Source organism: Maniola jurtina, chromosome 19, assembly GCF_905333055.1.
Source record: "Maniola jurtina chromosome 19, ilManJurt1.1, whole genome shotgun sequence".
Taxonomy (NCBI): domain Eukaryota; kingdom Metazoa; phylum Arthropoda; class Insecta; order Lepidoptera; family Nymphalidae; genus Maniola; species Maniola jurtina.
In genome coordinates this window covers 4,719,692-4,742,939 of record NC_060047.1, presented here as the reverse complement: position 1 = coordinate 4,742,939, position 23,248 = coordinate 4,719,692, and the positions used below count along the sequence as shown (strand labels likewise).

Sequence of the window (23,248 nt, the reverse complement as noted above, 5' to 3'; positions counted from 1 at the left end):
CCGCCTCTTTCAGCTTCTTTCACTCACGATAGTTTAAACGTTTAAATCGTCGTCGTCCACCTCGTCCCAGCTTGCAGCCGACAATAGATAAACAAATTGATGTGCATTTCCGTTGTTAGCACTAAACAGTTTAGAGGTTAAGGGGGCGTTTTACTGCGTTCCCTTCACTTGCGCCGAACAATGGCCTGTGGCGGGTTATGCTGGTTTATGGTGCGGCACATTGCACTTATCTACTAAGATAGACAACTACCATACAATATACAACAGTTGTAGAAGGTGTTTATGTATAATTAAGTACGTTTGAGTGACTTTCTTATTTAGGTCGGTAAGTAGCTCCTACTTGCTGACCCGCCTCGGCTGCGCTCGAGTGGAATTTTTGAAAATCGGTTAGAGGGTGAAATTTTCAAAAATCTTGAAATAAGTAGGTACGTAGGTACCTACCTATCTAGATATAGGCACTTCTTTGTAGGAAAGTCCAAAATAGGTAATGTTGGTAGGTACCAATTTTTATAAATAGTAGATAAGTAGGTACCTATAACTTGAATAGGTCCTACCTATAACTTGAAAAACCGGCTAAGTGCGAGTCGGGCCTTGCTCTTTTAGGATTTCTACATACCTAATAATTATGGATAGAATAATTAGGTAGGATTTTGGGTGTATTATAAAATATTTCATTTCCGAGCTAAGTAAGTAGGTAGGTACTTACTCGTAGGTTAGTAAGTAGGTATTGCAACAAACCGTGACAGAAAACCCCAAAATATGTTAACTAAGTAGGTAGGTAATTTGTTTTGGTCAGAGCTAAGGTAGGTACAAACAACTTACTTAGGGTACCTAGTACCTACGGATAAGTAGATACCATAATGGGATGCACATGATTCTAGGTCAACGGGAGGTAGGTAGGTAAGTAGGCCTACCTAAATACCTACCTACCCTATAGGCTTTCTGGACAGACACGACAGACGGACAGACAGACAGATAGACAGACAATAAAGTGATCCCATATGGGTTCCTTTTTCCTTTTGAGGTACGGAATATTAATAATAAACACAAGGTAGCGACACTATGTTAGTGAACGGTTCTGCTTTAAAGTGAAGGTTAGAAGTTAGAACATCAAAAAAGCATTAATAATATCGTAAATCATTGACACATCCCTAAGCCCCGTAACCGTAATAAAACGACCGGTGTAACGTTCACGTTCACTTGTAACTTTATGAGCGGTGCATCACTATCCGACCAATCGGAACGCGCGGACACGCCTTCGCCGCTCGCTATTGGTCGGTGCCTGCTTTGAATATAGAACCGCTTTTTTTCTCTAACGCCTACGAAGCTTGCACGTAAACATTTTTCCGCTCGTTCGTAGCGGGAAATCCGTTCCGAATTCAAATGTAAATACGCATAGATTTTATTATAATGTCAAACTTCAAGCATGTGGGTAATGGGTATGTAGATAGATCTACTAAGGCGGTTCGGTTATTTTTTTAATACCTACCTACCTAGGTGGCAACTGGTAATAGAGCGACGTCATTAGCGCTAAGTTCCATATTAGGGAGTTCTAGAACTAGCATTCTAGTATTTGCTTATAAGTCTACCACGTTAATTATGTTCAATATTGATTTTTATTTTACACTTGATAGTGTGGATTAATCAAAAAACGCGTCCAAACTATGAATAGGAATTAATTTACGCCATATTACGTCTTAGTTGAAAATATAGGTACCTATTTTAATTCGATAATTTTTTAATAAGTAAATACGTACCTACCTATACCTACCTACTTACCTACTTTCAAAAGATTTTACCGAAGTACCAACCTAAGTAGATACCTACTTCTAGATAGATCTAATAGTTTAAAATGAGGGATATAGGTAGGTACCTACTTAAGTATCAGATGTTGCTTCATTCCTAAATAATGCAGTAAAATAATCATAAGGTAAAAATAAAACCGACTTCAAAAACCAAAAACACTAAAAAGTAGAAAATAATTTTTGTTTAGCTACACATGTAATGTACCTAGGTATGAAGTCGAGCGAGCATATTAAAACAAAATTAGAAATCCAAGAGTGAAGCTCGCCCGACTTCATACCTAGGTACATTACATGTGTAGCTAAACAAAAATTATTTTCTACTTTTTAGTGTTTTTGGTTTTTGAAGTCGGTTTTATTTTTCTTTTGAAAATTTTTTATTTCACAATTTTTAGTGGCCCCACTGTACTATAATATGCTATGCCCAGTTAAAACCCTACTGTTTACTAAGCTATTACAGTGATCGCGAGCAATTTGCTCTTATCCATTGAGGAGTTCTGTTCTCCATCTCCGAAGATATTCATCAGATCTTCACCAAATTTATATGGGACCACCTGCACAGTATACCCTTTCAAACAAAAAAAAATTTTCCAAATCGGTCCAGGGGTCTTTGAGTAATCGGGGAACATACATAAAAAAAAAAAAAAAAAAAGATCCTGACGAATTGAGAACCTCCTCCTTTTTTGGAAGTCGGTTAAAAATGAAGCAATATTTTAGTTTTAGAGTTTGTTTTAGCTGCTATCACGGTTTGAGAAAAACAATTTTTAAACAAAACAACTTTTTAAAACTTTCTTTTTGAATATCCTACCTAAGTAGGTACCTAAAGCATGTGTAGGTAATGAGCTTTGCTGCTCCATATCTAGATACGTACCTATTTCGATGATTACAGCCTCAGACTTGGGAACACCTCGATCGAAAGAAACTCGTCCGAATGGCCGAGTTGCCCTTTGCAATTTTATAATTTTTTTTGGTTAGTCAACTCGACCGACAAGTAAAATTCTGAGGAGTTTATGTAGGTAGGTAATACAGTCAATTAATACAAGACGTGTTTCGCGAATCTAATATTTTGTTTAGTGACAGAAAGACGGACAGCCATTTGCCCTTTGGGGACGAAACCCCAACAAAATTTAGTTTAGCTGCGAAGGTAGGTAGAGGTACCTATACCTACCTACCAGTACTTACCTCTTACCTATCTAAGTTTATCTTGATAGATAACGTGGTACTTAAGTATGGTACGGTAGACATCCCACCGTACCAAGGTATTCAACTTGTGTTTTATTGGAGGTTCGTTTATGACGTCTAAGCACCTCAGGCTACGTCGTAATAGGGTTATAATCTAAGAAATCATCTAATTTGCGTAACTGCTCTGGTATAACCCTAAAAGCATAAAAGCTGAGCAGTGATATGCAGATTGATAAAGTCTTTTCACATGGTCAATTAAATTTCATCTAATGTGTTGCAATTCATTGTGTAGAGAGATATAGGTAAGTATAGTAGGTAATATAGATATTCTGTTGAGAAAGAGAACAATCTAGATAAGAACAATTTTTTTCTTTTTCCTACCTACAATGGGTATAATCACGCAGTAAAAGCAAGCCACCAAGTAAGCAATAGATACCTACGCACCACCACCGTGCAAAACCAGACCACACCAGACAGATCCTCCAGAGCACATTTCGTAAGTGTTTAATCAAAGAAAATTACTCTACCAAATAGATAGGTAGCGACCTATCTACTTACTTAGGTAGGTATATTCGTTTCGTAAGAATATGATAACTACTTACCTAACCTGTGAAGTAACATTTAGGTACAAAACAGTTAATGTGCGATTGGTTAAATTTTTATTGGTTAATTACAAAGATCGCAAATAAACGAAATCATTCTCATTCTGTTGAGTTATAACTTATCCAGTGATCGGAATAGGGTGTGCGGTAATTCATGACGTAATCCTAATACTTACCTAGGGATATTATGCCATTAAACACCACTAGGTTGTATAATTTTGTTTATCGTAATAAACAAAATCGACTAATTAAAGGCTAAAATATATTTATGTATCGATAATTATACATAAATATATTTTAGCCTTTAATTAAGTAGTCGATTTTATTCGATATAAGTACCTACTCAATAAAATTATTGGTTTACGTTGAGGCTTGGCTAGGATTGACTCAAATCGAAAGTTTGGTTTGGTTTTATCATCTCACACACAGCAAAGACCGAGTAAAACTGAACGTCACTAGCATGTTCGAACTAAAGCATCTTACAGTAGGTAGGTACCTAATTTAAATCAGCGAGTAAATACATAAATGATTTTGACCATTTCAAGACTATACCTAATTAGAAATATAATAAGTAGCTAAGTAGGTACCTACCTACTTAGCTAGTTTCCTAGACACAACAAGTGTGTTTGTTTGTTGGTTTATTGGTTTGTCCTTCAATCAAAGAGTGGAACAGGAAGACATGTTGTGCCGGCCCCACGTAGCATGGGATAAGGGCTGGAAGAAGAAGAAGGTTTGTCCTTCAATCAAACCGCAACGGAGCAACGGATTTATCTGATTTTTACACGGATATACCTAGTTGTATACTACCTGAAGAATGACTTAGGCGACTTTTTATCCTGGAAAATCAAAGAGTTCCAATGGGATTTTTAAAAATCTTAATCCGCGCGAAAATAAATATACATTTATTTTCGCGCGGATTAAGATTTACGTTCATACGAACGTTAAATGCAGGATCATAATCTGCAATGATCCCGCAGTCGTATCCATACTAATGATAATGTTTCAGGCCTTTCACCCCAAATTGCACTACCTATCCTATCATTGCTTATAACTGACGGTTGGTACGATTCCTACTATAAACTGAATAGTTTAATTGCAGTAAACTGGGTAAGTACCTCTGTTAAATAAAGTTATGTCTGCCATCTTTTACCTACCTAATTGCCTAATTTAAAAGCAATAAACAGCAAAAACTAGCTTTAGTTTGTTGTGTCACAAGTTGCGGCGTGATTGAAGAACAAACCAATAAACCGACAAACACACTTTCTCATCACACTAATAATATTATAAAGGCGAAAGTTTGTGTGTAGGTATGTGTGTGTGTATGTTTTGTTACTGCTTCACGCAAAAACTACTAGACTGATTTGGCTGAAAGGAATGGAGATAGATAATATCCTGGATTACCACATAGGCAACTTTTTATCCTGGAAAATCGAAGAGTTCCCACGGGATTTAGAGAAACCACGCGGATGAAGTCGCGGGCATCAGCTAATTTATTAATATAGGACATATTGGGTAGTAATATGGAGTTACCTTGGTAAGTAGGTACCCCTTCAGAAGACATTTCGGGCGATAGACACGGGGCGTCTATCTCCGAAAAGAAACCAGTTCTCGAGTCGGGAGGCGTACCTTTGTGTTTGTGGTGCGCCTTAGACGGTGTGTAGGGACTAATGTTGGTCCCCTGAGGAGGGTCCTCAGCACCGATGGCTAGGTTTCGCGAAGGTGTTTGGCCCCCTAGCCCAGCCACCAGGCAATGCGTGGAACACCGTTTTCCCCACGAAAAAAACCGGCGAAGTGCGAGTTGGACTCGGGCACCGAAGGTTCCGTACTCGGGTATTTTATTGCTCAATAAATCAAAAACTATTAGATATGCATAAAAACAAATAAAAATCTGTTTTAGAATGTACCTACTGTAATTTTGTTTTAATGATGTAACCACAAATCTATACGTGAAGTTTAGCCCTATAGGTTTTCTTGACAGACACGACGCGACGGACTGACGGACGGACGGACAGACAGACAGACAGACAGACAGACTGGCAGACAGACAACAAAGTGATCCTATATAAGGGTTCCGTTTTTCCTTTTGAGGTACGGAGCCCTAAAAAGGTATAAAATCTAATAGGTATTCACACACGTGACACGAATACCTAACTCAATAAATCTTACTTGACTTAGATACAATGTAGGTACAATTAACAAGAGAATTATGGCAGTCATGAAAAGACCATAAATCCGCCGTAACGATGCAAGGACGTTTGTTTATAACCATTGGTTTGACGCACTAGGGCTAGAAACTTCTATGACATGATTTAGACATTATGAAACTCCTAGCTTACCTAGGTACCTAAATAGGTAGATGGACTTGACATAGTGTTGAATACTTGTATTGAGAAGCATGCCATAGAACTCAAGGCCTCAAATCAAGAACAGTCTTTTGGGTACGAGATTGTAGGGCTAAGTATAGGTAAATAGGTACTTAGTCGATTAATTAGTAAGTAGTGATACTTAGTAGACACGTATTTAGTCGATGTAAGCCCGAATACTCAGTTTCGAACCCATACAGGGTCCTTCTAGGGTTCCGTACCTCAAAAGGAAAAACGGAACCCGTATAGGATCACTTTGTTATCTGTCTGTCTGTCCGTCCGTCTGTCGTGTCTGTCAAGAAACCTATAGGGTAGGTACCTACTTCCCGTTGACCTAGAATCATGAAATTTGATAGGTAGGTAGGTATTATAGCACAAGTACAGTAATAAATCTAAAAACCGCGAATTTGTGGTAACATCATTAAAAAAAAATTAAAATGTGTTTCAATTTCCAAAGTAAGATAACTATACCAAGTGGGGTATCATATGAAAGGGCTTTACCTGTACATTCTAAAACAAATTTTTATTTATTTTTATGTAGGTAGCGCAAAATGGAAAAAAACCCGAGTAAGGAACCCTCAGTGCGCGAGTCTGACTCGCACTTGGCCGGTTTTTTAATAGAAACTCAGCTCGCAGCGGTTGCGATTTAAGACTGCAGCAAACTGAATGTGCTTTATCTGAAGATACATAAACACGTACCGAAATTGCAAGTTACTTGATGTTTTCATACGAACAAACTTTTATAAAGTGATAGGAAACTTTTAAATGAGAAAAGTAGTGTGAGATGAAATCTATAATGAAACTCGTATCAAAAACCCCAGAGGAATATCTGCCCATCTGTTCTTTTATCGACTCACTTTCCTCTTAACTGATATTTAGTACCTACCTAACTGTACAGAGATAAATGTAGCATCACAGAATACTTAATAGTAGGTACCTACCTATAGATTCTAGCATCCCAGAAACGGACATAGGTACTAGGTTAAATTTTTATCCAGGTTAATTAGGTAAATAGAATTAAAAGTACTTTCAAAAACTGAAATCTTCGATGGGGAAGTCGCAAGCGAGAGCGTTATTTATTTAAAAAACAAAAACGCGAGCGAAGCAAGTGCAAAATTATACCTAGAACATTTTTACAAAAAAATTGATAAATTCAAAATCGAGTGTAGGTACCTATGAGCACTTCAAAATTAATCTCATTTTATTGTCTTTTATTTACTACGGCCCTGTACACCTTTCTGTTTTCAAGGTGGAGCGTCTGGCTGATTATAATTATATTTACACTGAGTAGGTATTTAAGACATACCAACTAGATATTTGTTATACCTATACTATCAACGAAATATACCTACTTACCCGCCTTCCCGATTGAGTTCTTGCTCGATCAACACAGAAAATAATTAAATAAAGTCCCAAATATAGACATTTAAAGGTAGACAACATCTTTGGGACCTAAAGTCCAACGCATACAGACGGAGTGGAGTAGAGCAGTCTTTTGATAGCAATGTAACCCTGCTGTTACAAAATGCGGAGGAGACTCAAAGGACGCGCGGCGTCGCCGTTATGCCCAGGTAATTAGGTACCTACTTACCTATGTGGCCAAAGTAAATAAAAAGCTTAGTTTGGGTCCACTTCGCTTTGCAGGTGAGCTTTGCGCTTAACTTTCCACTCGATTCTCTACAGGCAAAACAACAGGCAAAAACAAAAATCTTATTGTACATACCCACTTTGGGCAGGCGACAAAATTATTTAAATAATTTATTTAATTAAATTAACAGTCGTACTTACCAAACAGCTTTTTTGTTACCACCACACCACCTATCAGGTAAAAAACCCTTACTTTTCAGGAAATGCAAAACTTGTACAAATATTTATTCAGGACCAATTTAAGTAGGCACGTACCTAAAACCGGCCCACTTAAAGATCTAAATAATAATATGATAATAATATTTAAACACCTACTTTCATACTAAAAAACTTGATAATTAAGTAGGTATAATAATATTTAAACACCTACCATTTAGTCAAGGCCCTGAAAAATGAATACCAAAAGGTTCGAGGCAAAATATCCATATTGTATACCTATTACCTACCTTGAAGAATCGTAGTAAGTACCTAAATACCTAATTACTTATTATGATTATAAAATGCGATTGTGTCTGTTAGTTTTTGCCTTATCATGGATCAACTTCTTGACTTACCTACTGATCGAGATGTACAAAGATTTTAACGTTTAAACTATCGTGATTGAGTATAGCCGTAACAACCAAAACCTATTCTGTATTCTGTAGGATTTTACCCCGCGAAAAGAAAGAATTGGTGACAAAGTCGTGGGCAAAACTCTGTCTGCGTCGTCTCATAGCTGATGGTCGTGAGTCGTGACGCCTTTCCATGACACAAAAAGGTATAATTTTCTTATGATATGGTGGGTTCTTAGATCCTTCCACGTAGGTATTCGTGGAGAGAGTTTTCGACTAGGTTTCAGCTCTTATCCGATAGATAAGTACCTAAGTAGGTATTAGTGATAACCGGAACCGACGATGGCAAAGAAAAGGCCAAATTCGAACCTCCAAAGTCGGACGCCTATCCAGTTACTGACTTAGCTCAATATTGTTTAACAATGGCAATCAAGGATCCTATGCCACAATGCGTTGTTACGACTAGGTTTCTCAAAGCGAATATTTAGAAAAACCTGCGTAGGCCCTACTTCAAGATGTCAATAAAATAAAGCTGTAATCTCCAGGCTCAATGTGACATTTCGCACGTCCGGCGCGATACGAAACACAAGGGGCTCGCTGAATGACCAACAATGGGCCGAACATAAGCCAAATAACGAGCCAAACACGAGCTAACATTGTGGGCAAGCTACGTGCTTCGAGCCACAGGGCAGAGGAAGTGAACGGGGACCGATAACGTTTATATGGCACTATTGTAGACGGGAAATATATTTCATTCAAGTTTCAAAATAGACGCACTAGTTTACACTTTACAGTAACGGTTAGGTACGCATAACACAGCTATTTGATTTATTAATGGAACGTAAAGGCTAGTAGGTACCTAATAGGTACTATGTGAAGCTGAGGTTTTAGTTTCTTACTACATCGGTTATTCTCGACCTACTTATATTCACTTCTGTATCTAAGTATAGGGAGATTAACTGCGCAGGTTGACGGAAAGCTACATAGTCTTTTTATGCTTTGATAGTGGTATACCGTAACGTAGGTACGTAATTGATGAACATACGTACGTAGTTGACCTTTGAGTTAGTGAATCATCCCGCAGGTCTATCTCTAGAATTGATAGTGTGGCTAAAATCCCCTTAAAAATATAGAACTTTTAAAAAAAAATGCTGTTCCTACACAATTTGTAAAACGAATGATGAGATATCATTAAGGTAAGTAGGTACGCTTACACGGGCAATTAAACCTCCATTCCAAGCAATTTTGTCAATTATGACGTTACGACCACATAAAGCAATATACCCACTGCAATTATACCCAGCAATACCTGAGCATTTCAGCAATGTTATGCGAAATAATTTCTCCAGATTGCTCCATTTATTGTTCCAAATTGATCCATACATGTTGCCGAGCGACAATTGCTTAAAAAATTGCCCATGTAAGCGCACCATTAGATTTAGACTCGTCTATTTAGTTTAGTTCAAAGATTGTATAACAGACTTAACCACATTGTATGATCGAAAATCAGCCACGCATACTTCCTAAAGCATAGAGATTAGAGATAGACAATGGTGTAATGCCATTGGCTATTATAATAATGATCATTTATTTATCACAGTACCAAAACCCATTAGCATGGGGTTTTATATTTTTTTTATAATCATGGACATGGCTAAGCTCGGCCTTCATGTCGTGATAGGCAACTTTGTATGTACCCACCTAAGTAATCGTAAAAAGAGGCGTGACTGCCTAGTCAACATGACCACGGCAGTTAAATAAAGAGTTAAATTATTATTTTGTTTTCTGTCACGCCGATTGTAAAAATAATAAAGTGTTATTTATGACATCTTTGTGTTGCATGGAGATATTTTAGGTATATTTTGTCCCCTGGCTCAGTTGTGCAAATAGCCGCTTCAAGAGGGCCTCTTCATTAGGGTCTACATTTGGGAGGTCAGGGGAATCGGTCCCAGGCTTCTGACTTGCCTGGCAACCAAACCTCAGGTTATCATCATGATCAACCCATTACCGGCCCACTACTAAGGACAAGCCTCTTTTCTGCATGAGAAAGGATTAGGCCATCGTCCGCCACGCTGACTTAACTGCGAATTGGCCGACTTTACACGCCTTTGCATTCACTTTTTCGGTCGCATTCACTACTTTAGGCACAAAAATAAAAATATTGAAGAGTAAGAAAAATCTAGCAGGCACAGAAGTTTATATCAAGGAGGAATTTCCGACCAGTATCCTCAAAATAAGAGAAGGGCTTAAAGTAGAACAGAATCGAGAGCTTGAGAAAGGAAAAATAGCATTCATAAAATATGACAAACTGATTGTCAAGGACAAAGTACCGAGTACACAGAAACGTCAGTTGTCTACATCACCGCAGCAAAATACATCAACAACCCCCGAATCTCCTAACACACAAAAAACACAACGAAAACAATTCACACAGACAAGCAAGAAACACAAGACAAGCACGACCACTTTAGACTCATTTTTAAAACGGTACGAGGACGCATGAGGGCACGAGGCCTCCCCTACTACTATTACTTTAACAGAATTTAATCAACAACAAAAAAGTTACCATCCTCTCCCAATCCGGCTGGTCACCGTGGGGGAGTATGACCAAAACCCCCCAGCTCAAGATAAATATACAAAAAACGGCAGTATAAATAAAGTAAAACCTGATAGAGACAAAAACAAAACACCCAACTTATTCATTTCCAGCCTGAATGTACGAACCCTAGCTACGGACGCAAGACTCGCCGAATTACAACTCGCAATTCAAAACATAAAGTGGGACGTTTTAGGACTATGCGAACTAAGAAGACAAAATGAAATAATTGAAGAACACCCTGAATTTATTTTATATCATACAACTTGTTTCAATGGGAGAAATGGTGTAGGGTTCTTAGTAAAAAAATACCTTCGTAATGATATAATAAGCTTCAAAGGGCACTCCGACAGAGTGGCTACACTTGAACTAAGGTTTCCGAATGGCAGTGTGTGGACTATTGTTCAGGTATATGCTCCCACCGAAAGTTACAATGACGATGATATGGTTTACTTTTACGATATCCTAGAATCCGCCTTAGACTCAGTAAATAATCAAAATATAATAATAATGGGTGACTTCAATGCTCAAATAGGGCAAGTACAGTTAGGGGAAGACAGAGTGTTTGGAAATTTTTCTTATGGCAAAAGAAGTAAACACGGTAGTAAACTGGTTGAATTTGCCATGGAACACGATCTACGGTTTGTTAACAGTATATTTAAAAGGAAATCTCACAAAAAATGGACGTGGCAATCACCTGGAGATAGATACTTTAATGAAATTGACTATATTTTAACTAATAAACCTATGGACATGGAAAGCTTTGACATCATTAATAAGTTAAATTTTAATACTGATCACAAAATGATACGATGCAAAATAAATCTTGGATGCAAAAGAAGAACGAGAAGACATACGATAAACAACACAAGACCTCCAAACTCTCTACCAACACTGACGAAAGAAGACGGAAAACATTTGGAAGAACTATTTCTAAAAGCAGTAAATGAGACAAATGTAGTCCAAACACAATACAATAATTTAGTGAGAGAAATAAATAACGTTGTAAAAGATTTTTCTGATAAAAAGACAGAAAAACTATCACAAATAAGTGAGCACACACATCAGCTTCTAATAGAGAGGAAAGCTTTATATCAACTAAAACGAACACGTAAAATAAGAAAGGAAATAACAGTAATAAGCAAGAAAATAAACAAAAGCATATCTAAAGACAAAAAATTACACAGGACAAAAACATTCGAAAAATTTATTGAAAAGTCAGGAGCTATTAAAAAGGCTTACAAAGAACTACGAAGTACAACAGAATGGGCAGCAAACATAAAAAACAAGACAGGCAAACAACTAAGTAGACGTCCAGACATTTTAAGGGAAGCGACAGATTTCTATGTATCGTTATATTCGTCGGAAAAAGATAACTCCCTTTGGGAAGAGTATAACGATTACGTGAGATATAATCAAATTGACATTAATGACATCTTACTATCAGAAATAGAATATGCAATAAGCACACAAAAAAAAGACAAGACTCCGGGTGAAGACAATATAACCAACGAGCTCTTAACATCTCTCTGTGAACCCTTAAAACCAGCATTGAAAGTATTATATGATAATATATTAAAAACAGGAAAGTCTCCAGAACAGTGGTCGAATTCAACAACTATTCTTCTGCACAAGAAAGGAGATAAAAGTGATTTATCTAATTATAGACCGATCAGTTTAATGACAAACTTATATAAGGTATTCGCAAAACTCATACTACACCGAATCACGAGAACCCTTGAAGAAAACCAACCTCGTGAGCAAGCAGGATTTCGTAAGGGTTGGGCTACTACGGACCACATTCAAGTTGTATCCCAAATAATAGAGAAGACAAAAGAATACGGAATTACTTTATACATTTGCTTTATAGATTTTACTAAAGCATTTGATACAATAGAACACTCAGAAATATGGAAATCACTTAAACAGCAGGGTATTGAAAAAGAATATATTAAAGTACTACATAGCATATATAGAAAAAGCTCAGCAAAAATTAAACTAGAAAAAATAGGACCTGAATTTCCAATTAAAAAGGGTGTAAGGCAAGGGGACCCGTTATCCCCGAAAATATTCTCGGCAGTAATGGAAACGATATTCAGAAATATAGACTGGTCTAACAGGGGAATAAAAATAAACGGCGAATATCTGAGCCATTTAAGATTCGCGGATGACATCGTACTTTTTTCAGAGTGTCCTAGAACCCTAAATGTTATGATATCAGAATTAGCTCGAGAAAGCAAGAAAGTAGGGTTATCACTTAACAAATCAAAAACAAAAGTAATGACAAACGGTGACAAGCAACAGCACTTTATCATAGAAGGGGAAGAAATAGAAATTGTCAACGAATATATTTACCTTGGACAATTAGTATCATTTGATGACCGAACGGAGAAGGAAGTGAAAAGACGTATCGCCCTAGCTTGGAAGAAATATTGGAGCCTAAAAGAAATAATGAAAAATAAAGACATAAACATTAGGATAAAAGCAAAACTATATGATGTCGCCATACTGCCATGCCTAATTTATGGCTGCCAAACATGGGCACTCAGAAAATCAGACGAGGAGAAAATTGCGGTGTGTCAAAGGAAAATGGAGAGGAGCATGTTAGGTATCAAACTATCAGATAAGATTAACAACCATAAGATCCGAAAGAAAACGGGAGTTAGCGACGTCATCACGCAAATAAGGTTACTAAAATGGAAATGGGCTGGCCACATTAGCCGAGCGAACAATAGCAAATGGACAAAAATACTTACAGAATGGCTACCACGGAATGGAAAAAGGAAAAGAGGAAGGCCCAGAAGACGCTGGGCAGATTTGTTTGCACAAGTCATGGGACCGCTATGGATGCGGAGCGCACAAGAGAGACGGACTTGGAGAGAACTGGGGGAGGCCTACGCCCAAGGGCGACTTCTACCATAAAAAACCAATTATACTATCTCACCTACGTACACTACAATATTTGTTATACCACTTTTATAAATACACTGACAAACAATCATAAATAAATATAATAATGACATTAGATAACATTGAAACATGATATATAGTAATACTTATGATATTGTTGGACTTTTCTTATAATAATGACGACTTAATTATTATGACTAATGATAATAACTTTAAAGGAATAAGAATGTTGCATGTAATTAATTTAAAAAATGTAATGAATTTAATGGTAGTAGAATAAATGGCTATTTTATTTATTTATTTATTTTATTTACACGCCTTTGAGATCATTATGGAGAACTCTCAGGCATGCAGGTTTTCACAATGTTTTCCTTCACGGAAAAGCAAGCTTCCTTTAAAGCAAGTGATACCTATTCAATTGCTTAAAACACACGTAACTGAAAAGTTAGAGGTGCGTGCACGGGATCGAACCTCAAACCGAATAGGAGGTGGACGTCTAACCACTCGGCTATCACAGCACACACACGGACTGCTATTAGGTAATATTGCATTACCTCAATTTTTACAAAACATCGACAACAAACCCAGGCTATCGCGGCCAAATAACCAACATATCCGCACACCCATTTATCATTCCGTCGCCGAGGCGTGGTGTTTCATGGTCGGTGGGGTGCAAGCGTTATTTAAAGCCAATTCGATAGCCTTTATTGCATTTGAGTTAAGGTTCAGCTCACGCAGTTAAATGCGCTTTGGATTTGTATGGCGTAATGGCTCTGCGCATATGGGCGGAGCGATGTACTGACAATTATTAATGATCCCAAGCAATATGCCGCCGCGTGAGCATATGAGGTATGTCCTACGATTGTACTCGACATAGTATTTGTATGCTCATGCCTCATACGCATTTTTTAATCTATGTCTATATGTTGCGTACAAGGTTGCGTATCAACATCCATCCATCCATCATTCGCCAATTGAACTGGGCTTGTATTGAAACTAGTCAAGTATGTTTAAAATTTCAAACCTCTATTTCATCGGGAAGATAAAATCAATTGCAAAATTTGTACCAAACAGACGAACAAAGAAACAAATTAACAAACAGACACAAGAAAGCAAATTAATGTTGCATTATCACATAGTTCTAAACTATGATCAATAGGTACATCAAATTTGGATCGAACAGACAAACAAACAGACTGACAAGAAAACAAGTTAATAAAAACATTCATCAGTCTATATGCGGACACTGCGGACATAAATCTTGGAAATCAAAGTCTAAAGAATCACCAGTCCAGCGGGCTGGAGGTTGTCTCGTTTGGATCATAATTCATAGACAACGATCGACGAGTTAGTAGGTATAAGATTTTACATCTCATCAATCTTCACGTTGATAACAATGGTAAAAGTCATGTCGAGCATCATAACACCTTGTTTTAAAGCTTGTTTGTCGATACATCTACTAGCCAGCGCTAAAAGTCGAAACCCTGGGAACTTCAAATGGACCTTACTGATTATTTTAACTTTAAAACAAGGGCCTTTAGATCCATTTTTAACCCCCGACCCAAAAAGAGGGGTGTTATAAGTTTGACGTGTGTATCTGTGTATCTGTCTGTGGCATCGTAGCGCCTAAACGAATGAACCGATTTTAATTTAGTTTTTTTTTGTTTGAAAGGTGGCTTGATCGAGAGTGTTCTTAGCTATCATCCAAGAAAATCGGTTCAGCCGTTTAAAAGTTATCAGCTCTTTTCTAGTTACTGTAACCTTCACTTGTCGGGGGTGTTATAAATTTTTAATTTAAACTTGTATTCTGAAGTTGTTCATGCGTTACGTCACTCAAATTTTACCAACGTTGGTAAGGCGTACAATTAGTTATAGCTACTTATCCTACAGGATTCAATCCTACTTAATATGTCCAACGGCCATCGGTTCTCCAAGTTGCCATAAATGGTCTGCCCATTACCACTTCAACTTGCTAATTCGCTGAGCTATCTATATCAGTTACGTAATAGACGAGTCAGAATTGAGAACCAGTTTTTTACTTTAGGTAACAGCTGAGAAAATGCCGAACAACGAGTCTCTTCAAAGCATACACTAGAGGATGCCCGCGACTTCGTCCGCGTGGATTTAAGATCCCATGGGAACTGTTTGATTTTCCGGGATAAAAAGTTGCCTATGTCAATTACAGGGACGTAAGCTACGTCGGTACCAAATTTCATACAAATCAGTTAAGCGGATGGGTCTTTAGGAATCCCGTGGGAATTCTTTTATTTTCCAGGATAAAAAGTAGCCTCCATCCCCGGTATATAAGCTAACCCTGTACCAAATTTCGTCAGTATCGGTTAAACTGTTGGGCCGTGAAAAGGAAACAGACAGACAGACAGTCAGACAGACAGACACACTTTCGCATTTATAATATTAGTATGGATTTGCTAAAATTTACATAAATTATACTTCAGATAAAGAAATAGGGGGTAGTACAGAAATAAAATTGTGGAACAAGAAGCGGTTAGTTAGATACGGCGCGTCATAAAGGCGAGATAAAGTTAAGTTTGAGTTGAATCTGCCGAGTTGACGAGGCCAATGAAAACTTTTTATGGCCTCAATGAAAGTGGCTTTGTGAGAAACAACCCCTACTCCGTGATAACTTTGTTTCTAAATATTTTTTATCTTGAAACCTATCAGGAATTTAAAAAAAAGATAAATAGGAAATAGACAATGCAGCAGATTTACTTATAGCTGTATATGTTTGGAAACTCTTAAATATTCCATCATAATTTAGTTACTAAGTTGAAAAAAGTAGATAGGTACTTAATAGACAAATGACAATGTACCGGAGTTATAACTCGAAGTGTGGTTAGTGTGGTGGTGGTGTCTTTTTTCTTAACAGAGCTCTCTCCGTCACTTACTCCATACAATCGTAGTTCCCATTTCATTTGAATATTAAGCAACCAAAGTCCATGAAATTTTGCAGACATAGTCTAGAAACTAATATCTGTGTCTGTGGTGTTTTAGATTTTTCTAAAAATATGTAGTTTTAAAATTACAGGGGCTCAAAGATTTGTATTTTTCTTTAAAAAAAGGCCCAACTTTGTGCTCGTTTTTCTAGACAACGAAGCAATTTAATGAAATTTGGAAAAACCACAGACCTAGAAAATTTAATGAATATTATGTAGTAAAAAAATTATCGTTATATATTTTATATTGTTATAATTATGTGGGAACTACGAAAACCAGAAATTACACCCAGAAATCTTGAAAATTTCGTGCTGTCTCGATTTGTGCAAGCGGGGTGGTGAAGTGCGGGGGACGACACGTGAAACTGACAGAAACTGACAGTCTAAACACACGGGCCACATTTAGACTGCACCCAACTCCAAACTTGTCGATAGGTCTAACTAAATACACTGGTACATTTCAACTTGCGTTAGACGTATGCGTTACCTACTCAGACGTTGCCTGTAGATAAAAATATGTCTCATGTTTGCTGGCAATAGCGTATGCATCAAACCCTGCAAGTTGCAACTCTCTTGCAACCTATTCCTCACGCAATACGCACAGCTTTAATATTATAATTTTTGACAGTGTGTAATGCCATATCACAGGTCACTCTCTGATTTATTGCTAACAATTTACTTCCAAATGCAAAGAAATCTAAGTGTGATGAATTCACACTGCCCAATACCAGGACCTTAAATGACATAAATTCATTGATAAATAATCATATGTTGAAAATAAAGGAGAACCCCGTGTTTCTCGGTATAATGTTAGATGCAAAGCTTCTATGGAACACCCACATATCAACACTTGATGGTAAATTCAGCTCTGCTGCTTACACTGTTAGAAAAATTCGACAGGTACTGACGTGGAAACTGCAAAAATTGTATATTTTGCTTATTTTCACTGTATTATGTCTTACGGACTCTTGCTATGAGATAAAGCGGTAGATATTGAGAAAAAAATGTATTACAGAAAAGGACAGGACGTGCAATTTATAATTTAAAACCGCGCGCTGCCATACAATAAAAATATAAGGAAATAAGTACCTTATCTATTATCTTATAGTAGCTTCTAAATATATTTACAACTAGCTAATGCCCGCAGCTTCGCTCGCGTGGATTTAGGTTTTTAAAAATCCCGATCCTTTCATTTCCCAGAACAAAAGTTGCCTCTCCGTAATAGCCCGTCCCCGGGATGCAACTTGTTTCTGTATCACGTAAGAATATTTAAACGGATGATCCTTTTCAAATCCCGAGGGATCACCAGGATTTAGGAATGCAATTTCTTACAGCATCAGGGTTGAGGTCAACGACAAAGTGTTTACTTGGTATAGATACCTTCAATATCAATTAATAATCGACACTTTTTAAATCCCATTAGCTTTAGTAGTCAGGTCCCCTGCAACATCAGGGTTGAGGAGTTGGAATCCAAATTTTTTATTGAACAATGTCGCAAACTTTCTTTATCGATTAAAAAAACTACCCAAAATTACGCAGTTAGGTTACCTGCCAAATTTCATGGTTTTGAGTCAACGGGAAGTACCCTAGAGGTTTTCTTGACACACACGACAGACAGAGAGATAGACAACAAAGTGATCCTATAAGAGTTCCGTTTTTCATTTTGAGGTACGAAACCCTAGAAAACGTAGGATCGGCATTCCGAACCAGTGGTAAATTTTTCTGACCATCCAAAAACACTTTGAAGTTTACCTAAAAGTTTACAGGAATAAAAATTTATCATTGTATTCCATTCCATTTCATTCTATTCCATTCTGTTCAAAGATAAATAGATAATAAAAATATTTGTCACCGAAACAATAATTTACGATACATCAACCAATATCAATTTAACTGATGACAATCTGACTATTACCAAAGTGAACGACTACTATAATATCTATTATATACGACTAACATAATATGTATTATAAATTGTGTGCCGTTTGCATTCTCACTAGGTTCTCATTAAGTTTGTTTTATTTGGTTAAACTTTCTGGCATTTATATTGTTATGACGTTTAGTTGGCAAATAGACTCTTTATTGGCTGAAACTCTAAAATTCAGCCAATCACAACAAAGAAAATATTGTAATAATGATTGATGCAGCTTTCTGTAATTGAAAACAAAATATTTGACATTAACTTGAATGTGACAGTGTTTTCCGAATAGGGTTGCCAGATGCCCCGTATTTTACTGGTTACCCCGTATTTCAGGATACAGAAACCTGTAATTATGAATATAAAATACGGGGCAAATAAAACTAAATATTTTTAGGGTTCCGTAACTCAAAAGCAAAAAAGAACTCTTATAGGATCACTTCGTTGTCTGTCAGTCTGTCAGTCTTTCCGTCTGTCCGTCTGTCCATTTGTCCTTCTATCCGTCTGTCATGTGTTCATGAACAAATATTAGTATTTTCAATTTTCAAAGTAAGATAACTACATATATCAAGTGGGTTATCATATGAAAGGGCTTTACCTGTTCATTCTAAGACAGATTTTTATTTATTTTTATGCATATTTTTTTAATGCATAACAGTTTTTGATTTCTCGAGTAAAATGTCGGAAAAAATACCCGAATACGGAACCCTCGGTGCGTGGGTCTGACTCGCACTTGGCCGGTTTTTTACAAATTCAGCAGGAGCTGGCTGGCGAAATCCAACACTGACGTTATGTCCAGTAGAAAGAATATTTTCCTTTTGCGGCAATGCGTAGCCGAAACCCACTCGATATTGATCATGGTCGTAGCCAAGGCGGCGGGGCTTGGTTTGAGGATGTAAGCCTTTTTTTATACAAGTTAGCCCGTGACTTTAATCTTTTCTAGTGGTAAGTGATGATGCAGTCTAATTTCTTGGCCGTTAGGGCCATACTAACCATATAACTAGCCATGACCGAAGCCTCCCACCAGACCAGAAATTTCGAAATGGCGACTGCGCCTGGGAAGCCGTCAAAAACCTAAGCCTAAAATAATACTTACACTATTTCTTGCATTTGCTTGCCAATTTTTTTTTGGAAATATATCAAACATTTCGCGCTCACTTCACTCGCGCTTTGAATTTCTATTACTTGGTGTAAACCCCGCAATTTCGTTTGCATGAATTTAGATTTTTAAAAATTCCGTGGGGGATTTTCCGGGCTAAAAAGCCGCCTAAAAAAATGTCTTGGATGCAAGTTACCTCTGAATAGTAAGTACCAAAATTTTGGTAAAGAAGATGGGCCGTGAAAGGGTAACAAATAGATAGGCAAATAGATATACTGTCGTATTCGTAATATTAGTATGGATAGGAAGCTTTAAAAATAAAATCTTGCTATGGCTACACTCGTTTCCCTTTCACTTTAATTTTTTCTGTATTGAACCAAAAACACTTACGCTCACTGCGCTCGCGCTTTTTTATTGTTGTATTTTATCTCACTGTCAAATTGAAAGGCGAAATTCCACTAACCAGGTAATTAGCCCATAAAGTTGAGCGAATGTTTTTTTCCTCATGACAGGATTCAGTTCCGGCCCTAATAAAACCTCTCCCGCAATCGATTCCTGGCTACGGCCATAGTATTGATACTGTGAAGGTGGAATTACAAATTAAATGTAATTTTAAGTTGAAATGAGAAGATTTTATGCATGAAATGTATAACATTTTGCTTTACAACACTAAGAGTTTTTAAAAGCTATTTAAATAAATAAATCTTTTATTTAAAACCACATTGCAAACACAGTTCACCAATCAAGATACGGCAACATACAGAGAAAAAATACAAAACTTATAAATAAACTGAAATATCTAAATAGGCTTTCCATGCATTTCAGAGAGAACCACCGCCTATATATATATTCTTCAAATACTTCAAAATTTCAAATTTCTTCAAATCTAAACCCCGTATTTTTGATGGTGGTAGCCTGTAAATCAAAAAGAGCCAGGTGGCAACCCTACTTCGACCTAGACAGAATGAAAAATTGTTTTCATTACTCGGTATGCCTACTGCCATAGTGTGACAGAAAGTGTGACGGTAGTTGTGACCTCTGATTGGCCGACTCTCTTTCACTATTTGCTAAAATTGATGATTGCAACAACAATTTTTTCTTTTTTGTAATCGAAAACAGAACACGGACGTCAAACAGGTTGACTAATTGCAATCATTTCTGACCGGCTAACATTGTTCCGCTAGTGGCTCAAACTCACTGTCGCAGCAAAAACATGGTAAATTCAGCCAATCACAGCAATTTGAAATTTGGTTATCACAAATGTACCGATCTAGGAACCGAGAATGCACGAACCAGGGCAGATAGAGATGAGAACAATAATATCATACGTAGGAAATCGACGGGGGATCGTTGGCAAGGATAGCCTTAAGAAAAGTAATCCTAGAGGTCCCTAGCACTTTCTACACAACCGTAGTTTGATTTGTTTGCAGTATTAATTAACCAATCAAACTCAATTACATTTCGGAGACACGTTTTCATAAAAGTAGGCACCATTGACAGTTTGTGCATCATTTTAGTAAAATGCATATTGCGTACATTTTGAGAAAGGTCTCGCCATTTTTGCTCTGTATGTCAAACTGTCATGTCAAAAGTATAGCTGCTCGATTGAGGTAGAATGACAGCTACAAAGTCACGATCACATTCACCTCTGATTGGTTGTCGCTCTCTTACTATTGGCTACAATGCATTGTTGCAAACAGAATAGCATAAAAGCCAATAACAACAATTGCGATTGTAATAATGATTGATGCAGGTTGTCCGCAATCGAGCAGTTTACCCTTTTTGACATGACAGCTGACACATAGAGCAAAGGCGAGTCCTTTCCCAAAAAGTATACACTATAAACATGTTTACATAAGTGTAAATTAAAAATTTATAACACCCCCGACAAGTGAAGGTTACAGTAACTAGAAAAGAGCTGGTAACTTTCAAACGGCTGAACCGATTTTCTTGGATTATAGCTAACACTCTCGATCAAGCCACCTTCCAAACAAAAAAAAAACTAAATTAAAATCGGTTCATTAGTTTAGGAGCTACGATGCCACAGACAGATACACAGATACACACGTCAAACTTATAACTCCCCTCTTTTTGGGTCGGGGGTTAAAATACCTGTGTCAGAACTTCGATTCTAGTATGATTCGAGAGTCTCTGGTAATGTTCCGGAGCAGTGTATTGTGGTTTACCGTGTGCACGGAAGCGCGTAATTGTCACAGTTTCACAACTGCGGGCAATATGGCGCTAGAATATAGCACCTCGTGTTTTCACCTCATTTATTAAATCCTAGCTCACTTTTAAATGAACATGTTACAGAATTTATTTATAGCTTATATGGACTGTTGTCGTTAAAGTCATTGTTTTAGAACCATTTCAAATAAATTTAAAATAAAAAAAAATATATACCTAGAGAAAAAACAGAAATAACTAGGTAAGTACTTTTAAAAATTCTGAGTAGATAGATCAGATTAATTATTCATTAACAATTTATTTATCAATTTACAACATATTGTGTAAGTTTCAGTAGTTCAATACCAACTCTACCTGCATTTTCCTGCGTGTGATCAAGGGAAGTTATATGAGTTAGTAAAAGTATATTTTCAAATTAGACGGTAAGCGACATAGTCACTAAGTGACTAAGCTTTGAAATAAAAAGAAAGAAAAATATCATTACAAATTAATTTTCCCACAGACCTGAAGGAAATAATCGCTTAGAGTCTCTAAGTTAGAGATAAGTTGTCCTTTGTGCACGTCTTTTCATTGTATCTGTTTTAGTTTTAAATTAGGTATTGGTTACATGAATAAATCTATACTAATATTATAAAGAGGAAACCTTTGTATTTTTGTATGTTTGTATTGAATAGGCTCAAAAACTACTGGACCGATTTCAAAATTTCTTTTACCATTACTTAGAGGGATTCTTCCGAATCCGTATAGGCTATATTTTATCCCGGAAAATAGATAGGATTTTTCGTGGTAGTGTCCACCCGTGCGAAGCCGGGGCGAGTCGCTATAAATAATAATTTTATTCGCTTGGAGTTTCAATGGAATTTCTTAAAATCCTTCCTCAGAGGAGAGCTCTATGTTATGGAGAGAACCTAAAACACATTGAGCCACTAAAATTGACTTCAAAGTACGCTGGAAAAGCTTTGCCATACAAAATCACAGTTATTTTTTGTGGCAATTCAAGGCGCCTCACCGCCGCGCCGAGAATAAAGATTGCTATTTTTGTCAAATAGTCTGCGTGTTAACACTATCTAAAAGATAGGACTCAACAAGTTCAAAGTTTCTATAAAATGCAAACTTATTGAAAAATCATGGTATTATCTAAAATAATAAATATTATATTGTTCAACCTAGGAGAAGTGGGGTCGGGCCGCTCGTTACAGTATACATATTTTTGACGTGACAACGTCTTATAATTCGATAGAGCCGGCTGCACGCACGAAAAAACATGACTCATGCGGCGTTACCTCGCTCTGAGGCGTTCCATGTAAGGCTTGAAGTGCAAGCGAGAGCGCGGAACGAGCGACAAAGAAGCACAATCGGCCTTTGTTGTCACATTCAACTATCGTCAGTAAACCGACTTTACAGACAACCAATTTTTTTAATGGCGTGAAAGCTTGA

The 23,248-nt window shown here is 37.1% G+C and overlaps 1 protein-coding gene and 1 long non-coding RNA gene across 5 annotated transcripts in view; one reads left to right on the top strand and one right to left on the bottom strand.

Moving 5' to 3' along the window:
• LOC123875177 (protein doublesex) overlaps positions 1-23,248 on the bottom strand; it is a 272,131-nt gene that overhangs the window by 205,581 nt on the left and 43,302 nt on the right. The gene's annotated exons all lie outside the window — the stretch shown is intronic.
• LOC123875182 lies at positions 516-22,406 on the top strand. The gene is made up of 3 exons (XR_006798095.1): positions 516-528; positions 3,900-3,901; positions 22,358-22,406. It is a non-coding gene; the product is annotated as an uncharacterized LOC123875182 (long non-coding RNA).